This window comes from Papaver somniferum, chromosome 6, assembly GCF_003573695.1.
Source record: "Papaver somniferum cultivar HN1 chromosome 6, ASM357369v1, whole genome shotgun sequence".
In the NCBI taxonomy this organism is placed as follows: domain Eukaryota; kingdom Viridiplantae; phylum Streptophyta; class Magnoliopsida; order Ranunculales; family Papaveraceae; genus Papaver; species Papaver somniferum.
This window is the reverse complement of record NC_039363.1, coordinates 20960756-20983836: the sequence shown is the minus strand read 5'-3', so window position 1 is coordinate 20983836 and position 23081 is coordinate 20960756. Positions and strand designations below refer to the sequence as shown.

At 37.4% G+C, this 23081-nt stretch overlaps 1 long non-coding RNA gene across 1 annotated transcript; it reads left to right on the top strand.

The window, feature by feature from the left end:
* Positions 1-12491: 12491 nt before the first annotated feature.
* On the top strand, positions 12492-15195 carry LOC113287154. The gene is made up of 3 exons (XR_003329763.1): positions 12492-12879; positions 12986-13036; positions 14810-15195. It is a non-coding gene; the product is annotated as an uncharacterized LOC113287154 (long non-coding RNA).
* The last annotated feature ends 7886 nt before the right edge of the window (positions 15196-23081 follow it).

The following is a 23081-nucleotide window of genomic DNA, read 5'->3' as shown; positions in this document are numbered from 1 at the left end:
GCTGAGAGGCCTTACGAGAACATATTCATCATAGCTCTGAGAGGAATGCTCGCTCAGCCAGGGATCGTGAAATGGTTCACAGATCATAAAATATGAATCATCACATACATTCCTGAAGACGGGCCAAAAACATGCAGTATCATGATTTTACGATTTTAGCCCTTGCCGAAAATCCACCATCAACAACCAACATTTATATTTATATCATGGCTAGCTATGTAGGACTTCAACCTTTTCAAAAACTCGATAGTTTCAATACCAAGTTCACCCAATATAGTAAAAGCTAGAATACTAAAACTATAACCATTAGCATTATAAACATCAAGATATTTGACTCGTTTGCGCTCAATAGCTTTATCAAAGGAAAGTCCCGGTGTAAAGGCTTGCACACCACCCCCAGCAAAAGGAGAAACCCCAGTCACATCAAAACAAGTATTGCGCCCTTCCTCCCAATTATAGACCAAGATATATACCTCCATAACATCACCACCATCACGAAAAAGGAACCCTTAATTTGCTTCAACTTTAGAAGGTACACTAGCACGATAACAAATATCCGCAAAAGTATCTCTAACAAGATCATGACGAAACTGAATACCAACCGCACCAGCACAATAAAGCGCGTGATCCCCATAAACATCCATGTCCCTATTGCAACAGATACAAGAACTGTTGGCAGCAAACAAGGGGATACCGAGTCTGTAGCTAAGAACAACACTAAACTGACATGGCCCAATCTTCTGTCCCATACCATCTACAGGAATAACAGGAAGATAATCCTGTGCATGTATAGTTTTGTTACACTTCCTGTGACGGACTGGAAAATTACGCCTTTGGAGTGTTGCCTCGCAGGCCGTAACTTTTCGATGCGCCATGATGAAGCTACGATCCGGGACTTAAAGCTAGGAAAATGTACGTTCATTTTCCCTTGCAAGCATGCTCGAAGAGCATGATGTAGATATTTTAGCTTCCACATCGTTCCAACTTACCCTTGTTCTGCGAAGAGTTCAAAGCCATAGAGGCTATGGCGATGCATCTTGCATAGTCACTGGCTTTCGAGTACTGTACAGGCATAAGGCATGCTTGGACTTGCACATAGGCCATTGACGGCCTAATTCCATCTCCCTTAGTCTTATGCAAGCTCCCCTAACTTGCATATCGATTTAGCTTACATTCTAGGCCATGCCCAATGCGCCATTGGTACATGCCTAAGTCAAACGGCTTGATAGTTAGTATGAGCATCCAAGGGGTGGAATGAAACTAGCTTCATCAAGTATGGTCACAATCATCTCTTGCGTCGAGCTACCGAGCCAGATGATATGAGAGGCCAAAGTGCCACAATCATCTCTAAATTAGATGATGTGAGCGACAACGTGCTGGACCGGCAATGCTGCAACTCATTGCGGCTGCCTATGTACCCTTCCCTACTCTAAAGGGATCAAGCACAGACCGTAGTTCATCCTCGAAGGGACCGGCAACTTAAGCCAACTAGTTTGCAGGGCAAGCAATAATGGTAATGACATAGTCCATATAAGCCGTTCCGTCAAAATACATCCAAGTGATGCATGTTTGGTCCGCAATATTGCATAACGATTCCTAAGCATCAAATGCCCTCTTCGCAAGTCTACCCAACTATAAATGAGCCTTAGGCATCATTTATACTCTTCCGGCTAAGCTACGAAGCTTACTTGGTACATGGCCCGCATATGTACCTTCAAACAACTACCCCTCCCTATATATGTTTAAAAGACATTTTTAAAACTTTGATTGAGGGACCAAAAATCATTCATCAACTCCCCATGCCGTGATGGTTGCGCCTCACCACCTTGGACAACTACGATGTACGGTCGTGATGGATGTACATTTAATTCTGTCTCACATGCCAATTATAATGCCCGGCCATGACGGCTGCACATTTCCTGAGCCAGGTCCCGTGAAGGTCCGTGATGGCTGTACTTCCGTCTTTGGCCCATGGGCCACTCTAATGTCCAGCCGTAATATGGTTGTACATCTCTATGGCTATCTTACTTGGTGCATGGTCCGTATATGCACCTTCAACCAAGTACCCCTCCCTATATATGTCTTAATGGAATTTCTACAAGTATGGAAAGGGGAGCATATTGACATGCTTGCTTCACTATTCATGGTCGTTGCCATGAATTTCTGAATGACCGGCCAAGATGGCTGCTCACTACCATTGCCAACTCCGATGTCCAGCCATGTTGGTTGTCCGCTGCCAACCCGATATCCAGTCATGTTGGCTGTCCATTTCTAAGGCCATCATGCTCTGGCATGTTGCACCATTGTGGTGCGATATTGGCCATAAGCCAATGACCCGCGTATTACGCCATTTTGGCGCTACTTTGTTCTAGGCCATCCTCCCAACTGGCCTAATGCATCATTTGATGCAATATTGTCTCTAGGCCAATGTTCCTCTTAACACGCAACGAAGCTTGAGATGAAGCTTCATCTCAGGCCATGACGCATCTTTTAGCATGCGTCATGCTAAAAACACGGGATTTTACACTGCCAAAGGGCTAAATCCCGTCTTGACATACCAAAAAGAGAGGGCATGTTCCTAGTCACAACTACAAAATACTGAGCTGCCAAATTATGCATAGGGTGGGGGGCAGTAATGAGATTGTAAAGCTGTGACAAAGAAATACCACTAACCTAAAGGAAATTGTCAAAATCATTCTGCTATGCTAAGCCTTTAACCGGAATGTCCGAACTTTGTAGGTGATAGGTTTTTTTTTTTTTTGTTGCTAGGTCAAAATGGTTTATTAAGAAAAAAAAACATAATTACAAGAATTACACCCTATTTATTATCTATTGTTTATACTTTCTTTGTTATTTTTCTTGTAAATTATGTATTTACGTTTATTTCGAGTGTTTTAGATACTGTTAAGTCATGCCGAAGAAAGGAAGAAGAAATCATTCTATTTGATTTGATCCGAAAGGGCAAACAGGTCATTCATAGGTGAACACTGTTCGGAACCTAGCCATGGTTAAAGGGTGGCCAGTTTTTGTTTTAATTGAGAGTGTTACTCAGGGCACCAAGTCTGGAGGTGGATCTTATATAGTGGGGTGTACCATCCAACCCCAAACTACTCTAACCCTAGAATCGAGAGATTTCTCTCGTTCTCTCATTCACTCACTTCACCTGAAGTTGAGAAGAAAGAAAAGTTGCACAACAGCCATGATACCGAGAGAAGCAGGGTATTTGAAGTTGAGAAGAAGATTAATGTTGGGGTTGTTGTGAGAATTGAGAGATCCAAAGGATTTCGAAGGTGGATTAGAGATTGACGATGGAGCCATGAGACCAGCAGTGAAGAAACGGAAGATGTTCTTGATCCAGAGATAGGGAAAGTGAACCTGTAATGAAGATCGAGAGAAGAGATGAAGAACAAGACCTGCTGCTGCTGCTGTTGAATCACGACCGGAATTAATCAGGGTTTTGTGTGGTTGTATGACTCAATTGAAGAAATCCGGACCAGAAATGAAATTGGGGGTTTGCTTCTGAATCTCAGATGTAGAAACGGGTTAGAAATTGAGATGAACTATATCATTGTTCAAACTCATACTCGTATTCGCAAATCAACCAAATGGACCCTGGATCCATTTCAAATTCAATGTCTCACATGCAATCTAAGAAAGTTTTTGGTCACCCAAGTCATGCAAATGTGTACCTAACCTTTCATCCTCAAATACGGGGATATTAAACCATCACTCCAAGCCACAAATATGCTTAACCGTCCAGTGTAGATTTTTCAACCATCATCCCAAGTATTAATTCATGACAAGAGTAAGTAGAAATTGATTCACTTTTGCTGAATATACATGGTTTTCGTATCAATTACCAAGTCTAGGCTCAAAGAATTGGTTAATCTTTGCTTACGGGATACAAGTAAGTAGAAATTAACGTTTAATATCTTTTTTCATGGGCTTTGGACACTCTAGTCCCGTCCCTTCGCGTCCAGTATTTTTTAATCCAAAATTCACTCGCCCCAGACAATTTAGTCCAAATGTCGTACGAGTTAATCGAAACTCTCACCGATTTATAATTTCCTAAATTTTTCCACTACCAAAATTAGTCTTTAGAGTTATAGACATTTTGAATTGAATTATAGATCTCTGATTTCGGTAGAGATTCTAAGAAAGAGTGAGAGCGATAGAGAGAGACCGAGATAGATCTTGGAGGATATTTGTTGGATTAACTCGTTCTTCTCATCTGCAAACCCTTTTTTTAATCAATACTATATTTTTTTTATAAAGAATGCGTCTCTTTGTTGGATTCATTTTTCAATCTCATTGATGAACTGGAAAATGCTTATGATTTGTTAACAGTATTAAGAAACTCCAGAGGAGACAGATTAATTCTAAAAAAGATCGTGCTTTTAGTATGAACATTACGGGGGAACGATTCAGGAATATTGGGTTACAGGTAACTTAATAGGCTTATATGGGAGGCCTTCTTGTGGTGCCTAAAAGTGATGCCCGTCAGTCACAAAACGCTGATCCCAATAAATAAGTAACTACGATTTTTTTTCAATTCACAACATTGTAAATTGGAATTAAGTCAAACTTAAATCGGCACCCATCGTTGTAGTGCTTACTAATTTATTATGGAACTTCCAAAATTCAAGGATTTTTTTTTTTTTTTATAAATAAGAAAGTTGAGTTACTAAAAAATAGTAATAAGGGAAGGAGCCTCCCACATCTGAGGACTTTGAGATCTTCCTCCAGCTCTAACTAGCCTTTGGAGATCAGGAAATTCGCCATATTTAATGGACTTACAAAGTACTGTTTCAAAAGATTTCAAACTTAAAATTAAACTATCCATTCTAACATTTGTTCTCCAGCTAGTTCTTCTTGTCCTTCCTTGAAGAGATTTCATTATGTTCTGGTTACAACCCAAAAGGTTTAGCTTCTTGCATTGTAGATTTTCTGCCCATTCTAGAGCGTCTTAGGCTACGATGCATTCCGCTTCTTCTCTTCCATTTGCTCTGATACTTCTAGTTCTCCTTCCAATTGTTTCTACAGAGGGACCTAGAATGCAAACACAAATTCCTATTATACCTGTTATTTTGTCAAAAGCTGAGGTGAAAACAAAGGAAACAATCAGAGGTAGAGAAGTTTCCGTAGCTACAGTCCTTCTGTCAAGGATATTAGTTCTATCTATGTGTTGCACTCTCATAGAAGTAGTCAGGTGCTCAATTATTTGGTTACTTGTGAACCTAGGGAACGATTTAACATTTCGAAACACTCTGTCACAGCGGGTTTTCCAAATAAAATAGCATATGGTGCCACAAAGACTAGCCCATGATCCCCAGGGAGTTTGGGGATTGCCACTATTGAACCAACTTTGACACCAGTCAGTCAGATTGGTAAAGCCATTGCAGGAGTTGTCCATATTGAGCGAGCAAAGAGACCAGACATCTCTAGTAAAGTTACAATGCATAAGAGAATTTTCTCCTGTTTCAGAGGAGTTATTACACAAAGTGAAAACAAGATCAATGTAGCTAATATATCTAGCAAGGTAACGCTAAAAAGAAGAAGATTGTTTTTCATTTTCCAAATGAAGAATTGGATTCTAGGGATAGCATGTAGACTCCAAATTTTGCAAGCTATATTGTCTTTAGGTTGCAGATGTTTCTTATCCAACAGATCATACATAGATTGACTTGTGAATTTCCCCTGAGGGTCATCAAGCCATCTTAGAGTGTCATCACTCTCAGTGTTAGGCGTGATGGTAAGGATTTTAGTGATAGTTTCCCATTCAAAGAGAAGAGTTAATAAATCTATATTCCACCCAGTTTCATTCATCAACTCACTCAACATAATGTAACTGGACACATCCCATGTATCATCGAGGCATATAGGATTACCATTCTCATCTGGTATCCATTTTTCCTTCCAAATATGAACATTTTCCCCTTACCTATTTGCCAGATACTAAAGTTTTTGATGATCTGAATGCCTTTATAGACACCCTTCCAAGCCCAGGAAGAACCCTCATTACAAGTGGCATGAAAAGCCTCCAGCCATTCTTAGCTATTAGGGAGACATTCATTAAATCCATTTTTTTAGACCATTACCGCATTTTTCTTTACTTTTACAAAGACCACCCCAGTCCTTGATATAAAACCCTTTCCTAGGACCAAGCTTACCCCACCAGAAATCTCTGATGGTATTAGTGACTCTTTTGATGATGGCTTTAGAGAGGATGAACGTAGACATAATGTAGACAAATAAAGACTCTAGGACAACCTTAGCCATGATGCCCCTCCCAGGAGGAGACGTGGAATCGCTTTTCCAACCCTTTAGCCTACCCCCCATTTTATCAGAAAGATTATCAAAACACTTAATTTTAGACTTATGAGTAAACAGAGGACCTCCTTAAATATTTGTCATCAAGCCTAATTTTTTTTACTTGAAGAATATTGATAATATCTCTACCAAGGCTGTTAGGTATGTGAGGGGTAAAGAAAATCCCAGATTTGAAAAAGTTTATCATTTGGCCAGAGGTATTACCATAGTCTTCTAAGATAGTTAACAGATTTCTACTTTGGGTGATATTGGCTTTGGTGAAAATCAAACAGTCGTCAGCAAACAATATGTGATTGATAGATGGGCAATTCTTGTTAATCTTAAAACCAGATATGAGGCTAGACTGTTCAGCATTAGATAAAGTCCTCGAAAAGGACTCCATACAAAGAATGAAGAGGTAAGGGGACAGTGGATCCCCTTGCCTCAAACCCCTAGAAGGTTTAAAAGGTTTGCAAGGAATGCCATTAACAAGAATAGAGGATTGGCTAGTGCTTATACATTGATGTATAATATTGCACCAAGCTTCACAAAAGCCCATTTTTTTAGGACAACAATTAAAAAATTCCATTCGACACGATCAAAAGCCTTTGACATGTCGATTTTGAGGCCCATAAAGTGGGTTTTATTTTTCTTATTTTTTTTCCTCATGGCATGAATTGTTTCATGAGCAACAAGGATGTTGTCTGAAATAAGACTTGTATAACAAAAACAGATTGATAAGGAGATATCAATCTATCTAGAAAGGGTTTAATTCTGTTAGCAATAACCTTTGAAATAATTTTGTATCCTATGTTACACAGACTAATAGGTCTATAGTCCCCTGGTCCTGTAGGATGTTGGACTTTGGGGATTAGAGATATATGAGTCTAGTTTAGCTTGGATATCATATGGCCACTATTGAAAAAAGCTTGAACAGTTTCTATGACATATATTTTGACAACAGACCAATTTTTTTGAAAAAAACAGGCAGGAAAGCCATCTGGCCCTGGGCTAGAATTTGTTGGCATACCAAACAGGGCTGAGTGAATTTCCTCCTCAGAAGGAGACCTCATAAGATGTTCATTATTCGAAGGGGAAATCAAAGTAGGGATTAGATTAACAATGTCATCATTTATTATAGGAATAGAAGTAGTGAGGAGAGTTTCAAATGATGATTAAGACAAAAAGCAATATTATCCCTACCTTCAACCCAAGTATTTTTTCTATCATATTTTGTCTTATTATGGAATTTTGGTGAAAGTAGTGAGTATTTCTATCTCCTGAGAGAGTAATATTTTCTCTACCTTTAATTTTCCATAGTTCTTCTTCATAATCATGGAGTTTTTGGATTTCATCCTTGGTTTCTAAAAGGAATTGGTCATTTAGTCTAACATTAGGATTAGTCATTATTTGGTCTAACTGATTGTTCATCCTATTAAGATTATGCTTGATTTTACCAAAATCATTCCTATTCCACCTACTGACTTCTTTTTTCACAACATCTAATCTATTAACCAGAACAAAAGCCTTAGAACCCAGAAAGTTGGTTTCCCAGTAGGACTTGATAATGTCTCTACATTTTTGTTCCTCTTGGAAGAGACCAAAAAATTTAAATGGCTTAAAGCCATCATGGTTGGGAATAATGGTATTTAGAAAAATGGAGGAGTGATCAAATCCTAAATGGTTTAAACGCCTAAGACTAGCATTGGGGAATAGAGCAAACCAAAAGGAGTTAGCCATACCTATATCTAATCTCTCCTCAATATGGCAATTACCATCCTGGTGGTTATACCAGGTGAAAGGAAAACCAATATACCATATATCTAGAAGACCAGCATTGTTAAGCAGAGAAGAGTACTTTCTGATATCAGAACTATTAGCAGGGTTACCTCCTCTTTTTTCATGTTCATGCAGGATTATGTTCAAATCTCCTAGGACAAGCCAATGTTTGGTCGTAGTAACACCCATTTGTTTAACTAACTTCCATGATTCATCCTTTCTATTATCTTTATAAGGGATACCATACATACAGGTTAATATCCACTCAGACTTAGATTTTTCATCCCACACACTAAAATTTATCTGATTATCATCTTTATGAAGCACAATAAGTTTAACAGTTTTATCCCAAGCTACAGATAAACCTCCATCTCTACCTATAGGATCCTAACAAACATGATTATAGTACATGGAGTTGTGTAAAGTGTTTTCGAAAAATTCATGCAATTGTTTAGTTTCATATAGAAAAACAATGTTGGGCTCATGTGATGATATAAGTTTTCTAAGTTGTTGTCTAGTATGTAATGGTTCTAGACCTTGGAAGTTCTATGATATTATCTTAACAAATTGCCAAAAATAAGAAACATTTGGATATACCAAATTCATGAAATTATTGGGGCGGATGAAGAAATTCATAGGTTTTTCATGGAAAATTTTCATGATTGAGGATGTCAAAATACTACTAAAAGTAAAGTTTGTAAAATGACACACCTGGCTAGCTAAGTTTCCCATTTGTTTATCAGAAGATGAGCCACCTCTTTCAGCCACTTTGTGAAGGGTCTCCGAAGTGGTTCTCTTTCCTACTGCATCCTTGGGAGCTTTTCGAGACTTAATGGATTTTTTGCTAGTGCCAATCGATGAAGGGTTTCCAATAGATCCAGAGTGAAAGGTTTGAGGATCAAAATCAGGGAAATTGAAAGTGGGAGGATTCAAGTAATTAGGGTTTTGAGTTTGATTCAAGATTTTTTTGGATTTTTTGTGCTTAGGGTAAGGATGATGGTCTTCCTTGCGTTTTTGTCTATTTGAATCAAGATTAACAGTGGTATCAGGGTTGAGAGAGAGATGTAGTGTTGGAGTAGTTTGGGTGAGGACCAAAACTAGGTGGGCATGACGGATCCGGGTTAACGGTAAGAGGAGCAGTAATCAGATCAACTTTCCGGGATTTAAACGTATTATAGGAGAAATTATTTATGTTATGGGCTTGCAGCAAAACGAATTTGTTGTTAGCAGATACCAAGTGATGGTCATTTGTAGCAGCAATAATGATTGGTTGAGCACATTGATTAACTGGAGTTTCTTCAAGGATAAAGATCTTTGACGTGCTGGCCTGAGTTTTATCTTTCACTGCATGAGATCTTGAGCATAGAATATCTCCTTCATTCACAACACCCAATATAGCAAAAGGGTTATAATTAGTGAATTGATTGTTTGTTGGAGGAGAAATTGTAGTATTTGTCACCGATGTACTTCCATGTAAGTTAAGGTTGTGAAAGTTGAACATCGGATTTACGAGATGAGGAGATTTGAGAGCCCTATTTGCTGCTAGAATTTCTCTTCGCTTTGGAGTACAGCTGTTCTTAGAATGATCCAGTGACCTGCAGAGCTAGCAGAGTTTGAAAGGTTGGAGAGAATAGGCGAATTCAATCCATGTCTTGACCCCTTCCACCATACAGTCAGTACCAAATAGAAGACTATGAGAAACTTTGATTTCCACCATTACCTCTACATTTTTCTCATAGAAGTCCCTACCATACAGATCTCTGAAGAGAATCATTCTTCCTGCAGGAGTCGCAATTTTCTCAAGAGCGCTATAAGTTATGTAATCATTTGGAACCCTTTTCATTGTAATGTTAACAAGAGCTCTGTCAAATTCCTCTTCTTTAATCTTGTGTACTCCTTCAAAAGGTATTTGAATAATTGATAGTACTGATTCATGGATGATCCATGGTTTTGGATTGTTCAGTGATAAATGTCTGCAGCATGATGGAAACGAAAGTGAAAGAAATTTTTCTTCTTTTGAAATGGTGAAATTATAACTTCCTTATTTAGATTCCAGTACCTTCTAGCATAGTTTTGAGCTTCTTGATGGTTGACATTAGCGTTATTATGGAGCTTTCCAACTGCACAACATTTCTCATCTTGGACAGGTTTGGGTTTTAGAGAATCAGAACTTAAATAAACCACAGGCCTGAGAGGATCTATAGGTATTAGGTTTGATTTCATTGACTCTGTGATCTCATCCACAGAGGATTCTTCTGAAACTATAGACATTGTATATGTTTGAAAGCACTTGATGATTAGTTTAATGGAGAACCAACATCTAACTGTAAAGAAGTGTAGAGGTTTGCTGTGGTCTTTGTGTATGATGGGGTAACACCAATAGAGACTTATTTGAGAAAGCGTATGTTTGCTTTCAAAGAAAACCAGCGCGTGACTTCTGAAGCTTGTAGTACTAAGATTCTCCAAGTACCTCTTGCATGTAGAGAAATTTCTGCTGACCATTTGTCGAGAGCATAGAGTAGGGACAGGCCCGACAGGAGGTTCGAGCAAAGACCAGTCAATTTTGAGTGTATTGAAATGAATGCCTTTTGTTTCAAGGTAATGATACAGGTCCATTCTAATTAGATGATGTGTATTTGTTTGGGTAAGGTATGGTATGACAAAGTACTGTATCTGAAGCCTTCTGCAAAGGAATAAGAGGTTTGTTTGTTACCTAAGAGAGTGAGCTGGATGGGTAGAAAACACCAAATTTGTATTAACTTTATTGGTCAAGGTAGTGGGATGTACTTCAGAGATGGGAGGAAACATGATGAGAGGATTAAGCATGATGACAGGTTGAGAGTGACAATAGCTAAACCATATCTCAAGGTCAAAATCCAAGGTGGCTCGGAGAGACTGATTGTACCGAGACCGGACCAAAGTGACCTCCGACGAGACCTCATCGCCTGAAAACTGAAAAGAACCAAAGATCAGGATGTTATATTTTCCTTTAAGAACCAAGAGAAGATCAAGATTTAGTTAAAATCCAAGGTTGAAAATTTGTAAAAAAACAAGTCACACACCATTAAATCAAGGCTATAAATGAAATTCCTTAATAAGAGAGGTTTGAAAGACAGAGCGAGGATTAAAATCTTTTTGAAAACTCTAAAAAAGCAGAAACATCTTGCAGAAAAACCATGTTATCTCCAAGTTTCGAACAGATAAAAATGCAGAGATATGAATTTAAGCGTAAGTATCGATATTCTGTTCCAATCATTAAAACATGGGTGCCTTATGAGGAAATATACATTGTAGCACGCTCTGATGGTTTGGTTATACTTGCTCCATGGCCAACTTTTATAACTTCAGAGGTAGGAAGGCAGAAGGTGATAGATGTAGAAGCAGAGGAAGCAGTAGGCTGTACTTCTGCAAACCAGGGAGGGAGGATTAGAGAGGAGGTTTGTTTGGAGGATAAGGTGATAGAAGAATCACAAGGAGAATTGAAGGGGAATGGTAAGAGGCGTAAGAATAGGAATTTATTATGTTTTTCTTTGTATTTTACTTTTATTTTTTTGATTCGATCGAAATTGGTACAGATGGATTTTAGAACTGGGAGGGTAACTGATTCAGAAATTAAGGTTGGAGTTCTAAGAACTTTGTAGGGTTGTTGTAGGTTTTTGAATTCATTGTAGACAAAACCATAAAGAATGTTGCATCTGGGTTTATGACCATGGTTGTAACTGGTAAATCTTGTTGCATTGTTATGATTGAAAATGGTTGTTATTGAGTATTCTTGGATTGTTATTTTCGTTGCTGAGTTTTCATGAACATATTTGTACGACTCCTTCTCTTTCATCATTTCGCAATTCAAGGATTAAAGCAGTTGCAGTATGTAGTTCATGGTGAAGAAGACCAATTGTTCGTTGCATATGCGAGAATATTAAAATGTGGCATTGTCAAGAGAATTGATTAAACTATCCAGCACTAACAATAGCAGCCAACACAAACAGGACAATGATATAAGATAAAGTCACCACTGTATTTAACTTGTTCAAGTGTACTCAATCAAGCATTTTTGTAAGCATTGCTAACTTAATAACATTTTATACGAGAGAGAAATATGTAGTTTTTACTAAGTACTTATCTCCTCTCCTTTAAAACACTAAGTCATATAAGTTCCCACGTCGCACTGTGAGTGTGACACCCCCTCAAACTAAATGAGATAAAAACTTTGAACTAGAACAATTCTGGAGAGGACAAGTGGCGGGATTCTATTAACCGGAGCATTAAACATGAATAACACCCTGTTTACACCATGTATTTAACTACCCGTTATAACTTACACTTGGTTTACACCAAATACTTAACTGGACGTTAAGTAGGTAGACAATACTTCCGAAAAAACTAACACTGCCATCTCTTTTACAACCCCAATCGTCTGCCGCACCTCCCTTTCTTTGTTCTCTTTCTCTTGAGTTTTTCTTCTGCAACAGAAATCACTGAGCCATAACTTTGCTCTGCTATTCAATCCAGTTACCAAACATATGGTTCTTCTCTCTATCAATTGAGCCAATTTGGCGTTAGGTTTGATTTGGGGGTTTCTAAATTGAAGTATGAACTGAAAAGGATTTAGGGTTTATTCGACTGAGAATACAAAAAGGAAAGAAGACTGTTGATGGTGTTATGGGTCTGTAATTTAGGTTCAATTTGAAGTTATGGCTAAGAGGGATTGAAACTGAGATGCTGAAAACCTAAAACCACTTCCGCCATCTCTTTTCTCCATATCCTAATTCCGTTATCTTCTTCTCGGTGGTGGGTTTTGATCAGTTTCTCTAAATAATTTCTGGATTTGTTTCTTTGTTGTTGTTGTTGTTGTTACAATTTCTCTGTCTAATGGTCTGTGATTGTTTCTTTTCAGGTAAGTTGAGTTCTTCTTCTTCGGCTCATTTTATGGAACTACAACTCTGTGGTAAGTTGGGTTCTGTTTATTACTGCAAGAATCTTTTGTTTAACCTAAGTTTTTTTTTTTTTCTTTTTTTGCTATTTTTTTAATATAAATATGTATGAGTTTAGTTTCTGCTTTTGATTGTGTATATAGATTTTCATGAAACTTTGGGGGTTTGATTCTGATTTTATGATCTTGATTAAACTGTGTACTTGGTCTTCTATGTTCTACATGATGATTTTTGTTTTTGGTCTTCTCTATGTTCTATTCAAGTTGTATGGTGAACTGTGTATGTATCTGTTTGATCTCTTGCTTCAATGGGTCTTAGTGAAAATCAAAGCTAATAGGGGTTTCTTTTGAAACCTGCTACATAGTTTCCCATGTGTTTATTGAAGTGAGGATTGTTCTTGAAGGATTTAGAAATATGAACCTTCTCTTAGATCTATGTTAATAATGGGTTTTTAAGCCCTAAATGAAGTGCATACTTCTTAGTTATTGATGTGATTTGCATTATATGCATGATTTGTATATGTTGTCTATTTAAGGTTTAAGGTTTAAATCTTGCTTAGGGAATCCTTGAGGATTTTAAAGATGGGTGCTTAGGGACATAATGCTCACTTGCTTTGAAAACTTCTTTTATTTTTTTCAGCCAAATCTTTTTTACAAACTTTGTCCACCAGTACAACTTCCACAAAAGAAACCATTAGTCTCAGTCCAAGGAGAAATAGACTAATCCATAATAAAATTGGTGTTACTCAGAAAGGGGGAGAATCCCAGTTTTACCTGGATAGTAGACATAAAAACCTAATCGTCTGCCGCACCTCTTCCTCTTTGTGTTCTCCTTCTCTTGAGTTTTTCTTCTGCAACAGAAGCCTATCATTTTTCCCTGCCTCCGAATGAAAAACCCAAACATAATGGTATACTCACCATATTTGGAATTCAAGAGGAATTCCAAATAATAGCAGATTTATGAGAGAAAGAGTTTGTTACTGTTGTTAGATTGAGAGGATGTCAGATCCTAACAGATTTTGCATTTGATATAGAGATATGATCTTGCTGTGAATCGAAGTACTGAAATTGAATTAAGGGTTTGGTAACAGCGAGCGAGGTGATAGGCATGATAGTCTTAAGATAGAAAAGAGTGATGGTTGTTCTAGAAATAGAAGTCAGGTGCGTCGCAAAAGTAGACCCAGTCCTGATTATGGATGGGCAAACAAGTCAAGCTTATAACGGATACATGGGATCATAGAGCAACATGGATTGAAGCTCAATGACCATGGGCGAGATATCCAAGGTAAAAAAAAGATGGGAAAAGTGGAAAAAATACGTACCACTTCTTGGGAGGGTCTTTTTATTCCGATTGTTTATGGCCTTATTCTTACTTACTAATTTGGTTTTCTAATTTGAACTGACAATCTTGGTTCTTTACCAGTCGATCACCAGTTCGCTGCGCATTTAATAGTTGCTCGCCAGTTCACTGCTCAACTGTTTTCCTACATTTTCTACTGGATGCCCATCTATTTTCTGCTCCACTTATAGTCATTCACCTTTTACCACTTTCTAGATGGTCGTTTTACAAATGACCGTACACCTGATTGAAGATCAAGGACTTGCATAGTGGGTTGGAGGGTTACTGGGTTATCTCTAAATTAACTATTCACTTAGAAGTTTACTGGGTTACTGGCTTTGTCACTGCTGTAGTTGAAAATATCAAGTGCATCTTCAAGGTTACGTTTTAGCAGCCGTTGCAATAGTAATGGTAAAAGTTTTGACTTTTATATTTTGTTAATGTGACAGTTGGGTGTCAGTTTAGAAAGGACTGGATGAAAGCGGTATTTCTGGACATGATGCTTACATTTTGAAGCGAATTAAATTGTTGCCATCTTTGTTAAGGGTGTTTAATGGTTGTAACTTTATGTAAGGGAATGACTCAGATTCATGAAGTTGGTGAATCCCAAGTCTTGCAGTGTACCAAGTGTTGAAGTGTTATCTACTTTCAAAAAGAAATTTGCAGTGTACCAACCTTTAATAGATTTATGTATACTATTTAAATAAAACTTACATGTGTAAAATTTGTATTCGGCATTCTGTCCATCCTTGCACCTCACCTGGTGCGTTGCATGGTGGGCTTACTCTTACTGTTAATTTTTATGTTTTGGAGCAACATAAGCTTTTTGTGTGTATACTCTTATTGCTACACTTCAGAATTTTTATGTTTTTTGGATCTACATAATTAAGCAGCGTTAGAGCTTTGATGCAGAAGACAGGAGATGAATTTTCATTAGTATATATATGTCCCAAAAATGCAAATCCATCTCTTCTGACTGCACGTATACTTCAATATATACAACAAATAAGCATTTGCCCTACCACACCAAAAAGACAAGTATGACTTAGAGTCTTAAAGGCCACACCAAAAAGACAAGTATGACTTAGAGTCTTAACGGAACGGGGCGAGGCGAAGCCAAGCCACACCAAATAAAAAATGCATCGCGACTGGGCAAGGAAAAGCCGTACAACACCAAATAAAAAATGCTTCAGGATGAGGCGAGACGAAGCGGAGCCACACCAATTCAAAAATCCCAACTACGAAAAAACCCCACGACACCAAATTAAAAATGCACTATAGGGGAACGAATCCATATCACACCAAATCAAAAAAGAAAAAGAAAAAGAAAAAAAGTGATGGTAGATGGTTTTCTGATCCGCCCGTTGCGTAGCACGAGCAGAAAATCTAGTAAGCTATAACAAGAGCTACAACCGAAACTAAGAACTGGAAAATAGTAAACAAGATACGATGAGATGAGTGGAAAGAACACAATCTCGTGAGAAATCATGTGCCAAAACTAGCCTCGTCCAAACAATATGGGCAAGCCAAACTTTTACATTGCCGTTTGTAGTAAAAATGAACATGGTAGGAGGAATTGTCACCTGCAATGTTGCAAAAGTGAATAGGGTGATTCCAATATTTCGGGGAAGAGTGTTTCCATGGAGTTGTGAGAGAAATATTGTTAGAGCATAGCTCGGTTGAACCCACCAAGCGTTGGTATGTCAAGTTTGGTTGTCATATTTTAGTGAATCAAAACTTATTTAAAGAGTCGCTTGATTACGTACTAGAATCAACTTCGTATAGGTTAGCTTGAAATTATTAGGATATGAGACATTACAAGTATTACGAAGACTTGAAGAAGTGAAGAAGTAAGAAGCTACAACGACAACATAATCCTTCCACTTGAGGTTAGTGATATTTGACTTGAACTATTTCATTCCCTAACATATATTTCAAGTCGTGCATATTAAAAACAAAACTGCGAAGCATGAAAACTCTAGCTAAACATAGTATTAAGGAATACAATACGAGGTTCATTGCTTAACCATTAAACTTTGTAGATAGGACATCGACATAATCGTTTAAATGCTATTGCGATTATGTATGGGTATGAGGTGGGGATTTCATCCTAGGAAACAATGTTTTACATGTGTCTTAAGGAAGTAAGTTCATAAACTTGTTTTGTGAATCGAAAAGGAAATCGCCAGGTGTTATTGGTATTGTTATTCATTGCATATATTGTGAACAACCAATATGTGTGATTTAGTATAACCGCTCATGACTTGTTTATGTTCTTGGTAAAACTATTCACAAAGGCCTGACTTATGTATTGGTATGACTTTTATTAGTGAAACTGATCTTAAGTAATCACCTGAGATGCTATGATCGAGTTTGTGATTTTGTAAGACCGACTCTGGGTAAAGGGGAACCGATCCTAGTAAGAGGTGCAACACCTCACAAAGGGGAATCGATCCTTGTATGAGGTGCAGCAAGGGGAACCGATCCTATGGACATGTGCAACACGTTTTTAGGCAAAGGGGAACCGATCCTATGGATATGTGCAACACATACACGTTAGAACCATATATGGGGGGAACCAATCCTAGTACCTAGTCAACCGAATTTTGGAAATCTAGTGTGACTATGCACAGTACTCACATGGAGGTAGAACCAAAACTTGTTTTGGTAGAACCATTAAACCCATGATATGTGATTGAGTTTTCTTGATCAATCACATAGTTCTTCAAAGTCAGATGAACCAATTCTAAACTTGTTTGGAAGTGTGGCAAATCTTTTTCAAGGTTGTAAGTATGAAAGAGGACTTACAAAGTAAGGATGTCGACATACTTTGAACACGTACAATAATGTTTATCTTTTAGTGTTCAAAGTTATTGCTTAATAACTATAGGAAGAAAATCCCAGGATCGAAAGATAAATAAGTTAAGAATCTTTTATTTAAGGTTTTTAATTCTATTTTAGGAAAATGATAATTAATAATGTGCATTTACTATTTGAAGATTTTCCAAGAGATTTTCGGTCAATATTTTGGACAGAGCATTTCCAGGAATTATGGAAACCGAATTTGGAATATATTGCATATCTTGAGAATATTTTCGGTTTTGGAAATTCCTTGTCTAGTTTGCATTTCTAGCAAACTAATCCTTCGTGATAGCAAACTTCCCCGGTTGTGTTGTTACTGGTGAAGCCGCCTATTCGGAAAGGAGAGTAACCTAATTAGGCGAAATCTCTTACGGCCGCTCAGGTTAAAGTCTTCTTTGGGATTGAGAAGCTCTATTAGTACCGTTGGTGGGAAACTAGATAATTGCGGTTTATCTTGTGTTTTTGATTGATTTGATTGACTAACGGTGGTTGAACTTTGATTGCACCTATGCTTGAGAATCTTCTCTTCTGATATAAGATTCACTCAAACTAGATCGAAGTTTCGACAGGGATCTTTAGATTGTTTTTAGTTCTAAAGACGATCTTGTGATAATCCATTGTTAACAGACTCCATTCTATGCGTGATCGATCACAAGAGATTCAAGTTCTTGTGTGCAGGTGTTTATTGAAGATCTAAGAATATTTGAAGACAAAGAAGATATTGAAGATTTCTGATTTTGGGTTCATAATCTTTGGTGTGCACAATACTTGTTTCGGTATAAGAGGATCCAACTATAATCGATTTATCCTTGTGGTAGATTGGATTGATTAGTTGTGTAGATCGGCATCAATACAATTCTTTGTGATTAAAAGTATTGATTGCAAAATCTTAACAATTACTTCGGTAGTTGAGAATAAGATAGATCTAAGAACCTGAAGAAGGAGTTTATTGAGATAAACAAAAGAGCCTTTGTCGAACTCACATCACTTGGTTGAAGAGAGTTGCTACCAAACAGATTTTTTGTTCCTTTACTGTTTGGAATACGAACCAAATGAATTGTTCCAAGTACGTGACTTATTCATATATCAGAGGCGTGGGAATACAGACGGAACTAGGTGAACTATAGGTTTAGTTGCTTGGTCTCAATTATACGAAGTTGGTTTAATTTTGTGTAGCGGCTTAATCCTGAGAGTATTCAATTCTGGACAAGTTCCCAGGGTTTTTCTGCATTTGCGGTATTCTCGTTAACAAAATCTTGTTGTGTCATTTACTTTTATTTTCCGCATTATAATTGTTTTATTATAATTAAAGTAAATTACACAAACGTTAATTCCTAATTACTTGATAAGCAATCTTATTGTGTTTGGTTAAGTCCGAACCTTTTTATCAAGTAAACATACTTCGTTATTGTATTGTCTCGATCTCGTATCCATTGACGATCACAAGAAGTGTGAACCGATTAGTTGCATTGTCTCGACTCAGTCCATAGACAATCACTTTCGGAGAAAGGAATTATAGGTAGGAAAAGTTTTAGCTTGAGGTATATTTGGGTACCCTCGCCTTTTCAAATACACAATTCAAGCTCTACAAGCAATCTTGTGATAAAAAGAGTTTTTCAGGACTGAGTCGATACCAATTTATAATATGAAAAGATCAACAGAATTACAGAAATCAAAAAGAAAAAAATAAAACAAAAAAAAATTCTTTTCCTAAAGCCTGATTTGTGCTCAACTCTTGTCTCTTTGACCAGGCACATGAGACAAGACGCACTTTCAACACAATTAAGCTGTGTTGGGGTGAACAATAATCTTTCCACTATAGAAATCTTGTATGAAATTCTTAATACCCTTTTTGATAGACTGTTTAGACCTAGTTCTTTTCTGTAGAGGTCTATCTTTTTCTTTAGAAATTAACTTCTTCGGAGAAATGTTGAGTTTACATACCTCAGATGAATTTGACTTCTGAACAATTTTAAGCTTATTTCCTAATCGATTTTCTTTCCACTGAAGTTTATTGACATATCTTATTTTATGTTTGTACTTGAAACATTTAGAGAGTTCATGACCCTTAAAAGTACAATAAAAACATGTGAATGTGGAGGACGGTTCAGACAACATAGCTGAGCATGATGCTAAACATATTGAGGTACCTGAAACATGTGAGGTAAAATTTTCAGTAGACTGGGAAAAATCCATTTTATCCTCCAAAGTGGTTGAAGAAGTTTCTCTAGGAAGAATATCAAGATTGATGTACGTATTGCTACAGTTATCAAAATCAATATTTTCATCAAGGAGTGCAACACTTGATTTTTCATCTTCATTTGAATCATACTGATCAGACATTTCATCAAGAGTTGCAGCAAGACCTTCGTTCCTAGTGTATTTTCTACGATTGGTACACTCATTAGAAAAATGACCAAAACCCTTACACTTGAAGCACTGTGGCATATCCTCTTCATCAGTATCGACGGTGTCTCTGTTTTTAGGAGGGGCACGGTCATGAGGTTTGACTGATGACCTGGGTTTATCTCCGATGAACTATTTACTTCTCTTCAAAAGAAGATCTCTAGACTGTCTTGTGATCAATGAGACTGAGTTGTCAAGATCTTCATCTGATGAATCAGTCTCAGTAGGATCAATTATAGAGTTGCCAACACTTTTACTTTTATCAAGTAATTTAGTGTTATTTGTCCTTAAAAAGCAATATCCTTTCCAGATTTGGATGTGTTCTCATGATCAAATATCTTTAACTTCCCAACAAGAGTATTTCTGGAAAGTGTATCAAGGTTATTTCCTTCAACAATGGAATGTTTCTTAGAATCATATCTAGTTGGTAACGACCTGAGAATTTTCATCACAATGTCCTGTCTTACCCAAAAAGGTACATTAACAATTTCAGTCACTTCGTGATTAAACTCATCAAATGAATCTTCGTCAGCCATACGAAGGTTTTCCCAACCAGAATTTAGGTTTTGAATCCTAGCTTCCTTTTCAGAGATATTCCCTTCAAATACGGTTTCTAAGATATACCAAGCATCTATAGACCGAGTGCACGTAGTCACATGGTGCAAGATCTGGGATAATAGCATGTATGATACCATTTAAGCCGTCCGAATTTTGATTTGCAGCGAGAATATCATCAGGCTCATACCTACCAATATCCTTTGCAACACTTACACCGTCTACTGTAACCATAGGAGGATTATATCCATTAATAACATAAACCCATGATTTAAATTCACGTGCTTGGAGAAAGGCACACATATAAATTTTCCACCATAAGTAATTCGAGCCATCGAAGACTGGTGGTACGTTTATAGAGATAACACTTCTGTCCATAGAGTCAGATTGCTAAAAACACAGACTTATGAGGTCTTAAACGTGTTTTCCTGCTCTAATACCAATTCAAAAGGCGGGGGTCTAACAACCACACCCAATATTTTATTAGAAAATCTGTATGGACCAACTCCAATATAATTCCAAGAGAATCAACTAGACAGTCAAACTCAATCAAGGAAAATATATCCAAGAGTTATATCTCTATTTCTCAATGTAATCAGCAAATCAAACATATAGAATCAGTGAGCCTGATTATTATGAGAAACAACTTGAACGGTACTAAAGACCAATGTTCAAGTGTCAATAAATTTCAATATATCATACTCCGATAGGTAAGATATAAAAAGTAATCACAAAGCTATTCGTCTTATTCTTTGTGATTCCACAATAACTTGTTCTACTACCATATTGTCTAGTTATTGTGAGGTGATTGATATTTTTAGGTTGTTCTTCGGGAATATAAGACCGGATTATCAATTGGTTCTTTTTCACCTTGATTTATCAAAAGACGGAACAAAAACTTTGTAGGTATTTATGTAGGAGACAAATTTATCTACATAATAGACTTTTCTGTGGGAGACAAATTTGTTTATAAAGTCTTCGACTTTGGGTAGTAGCTTGTGGGTGAGATCAGCTAAGGGAATCAAGTGCGCAGATTCCTGCTGAGATTCAGAGGCGTAAGGAAAGCAACTGTACCTTAATCAGTGTGAGACTTGGTTAGGGCTCAACTACATTCCAGTCCGAAGTTAACTTGTAGTAGGCTAGTATCTGTAGCGGCTTAATACAGTGTGATATTCAAATCTGTACTAGGTCCCGAGGTTTTTCTGCATTTGTGATTTCCTCGTTAACAAAACTTCTGGTGTCTGCATTATTTCTTTTCCGCATTATATTTGTTTATATAATTGAAATATCACAGGTTGTGCGTAGTTCAATCAATTGGTAAATCCGACCTTTGGTCGTTGATTGAAACTGATTGAAACTTGAACATTGGTTTTTGATACCATTCAAGTTATTTCTCATATCAATCAGGCTCACAGATTTCTATCTGTTCGATTGCAGATTGTATTGAGAAATTGAGATATAACTCTTGGACGTTTTTTCTTGATTGAGTCTGACTGTCTAGTTGATTCTCTTGGAATTATATTGGATTTAGTCCATACATATTGCCGAACGAAATATTGGGTGTGGTTGTTAGATCCCCGTTTTTCCAGTTCTAACTTAGTTTCTTGCTTTATCGAAGTGAGCGACAACTTAGATGCGAGGTCTCTTCCTAGTACCTTCACTTTGGATTTCACGAGTATCGATAGAATGACTCCCATAGTCATCCCCAACTGATACATTAAGTTGTGCCTTGAGTAGACAGCTTCTAGAAAAATGTATGTCTTTGCAAATGAAGCATCCCCCATACTTCTGGGATGAAAGGAATAGCTTATCTTCCTTTGGCTCATGCTTATGCTATCTGCCAACAGATATTTCATTTCCTTTAGCCTTTCCTTCACAGCTTTGTACATCTTCAGTTTGTGTGTAATCATTGACCTTTGTACTACTTGAATGGCCATATGAACACTCTGAATTTTGCGCTTCTTGAGTTCAGCGGTGACCCAAGAACTCATACCTGACAGAAATAGGAAAATACGATCTTTTTCACTCATGCCATGCATTTCTTGCACCAATGCAAGGAAGTTATCAGCATAGTCCCGTGGTGTACCCATCATTTTTAGCCTACGTAAACTTTCTTTTACATACCAAGCAACATTGCTCTGACATAACTGATCTCTCAGTCCTTTTCCAAGACATAGGATTGGCGTAACCAGCAGCTTCATCTTCTTGCAACATAGTTCTCCACCAAACCTTGGCATCACCACCTAGGTAATTTCCTGCGAGATTTACTATTTGTCCTTCCCAGTTCAATTCTCCTCCAAATATGCCTCAACTTCATACAAGAAATTCTTAATTTCTCTAGCATTTCTGGAACCCGCATAAATTTTTGGCTCAGAGACTCGATTAGAGCTTTCTCCATTCACGTTTTCCTATGTAAATATGCTACCACTGATTAACCTACTAAGGCTTGTCATCTCCTTGGAAATTTGCTTCGCATAGCCTGTTAGTATGGACTTCATGTCACTGAATTTCCCCTTCAATTCAATTACTTCAGCATTGGTCAGTTCAATAAGGATGCATCAGAGACCTTGTCCTCGATTGCACCTATCCTTTCGTCAAATTCTTTGAACCAATCTGATGTTCTCCCTTCAATTAATTCTAACCTGCTATCTTTTTCAAAAACAAGAGGCACATCTAGGCCACTACCACATATATCTATGCCAATATCACCAAGATTAAAATATTCCTCCAATTGATTAAACGTACCCGGTAATTATTCGTTCATCATAGTGACATTAGAATCCATTTATAATGCAAATTCTCTGAATATAATGAGCCAATTACTTGCTCACAGGAAAACACCTTAAGAGAGAAAGAAGTACCTTTGTATTATCCAACAAATACGCTTAAACTATATAC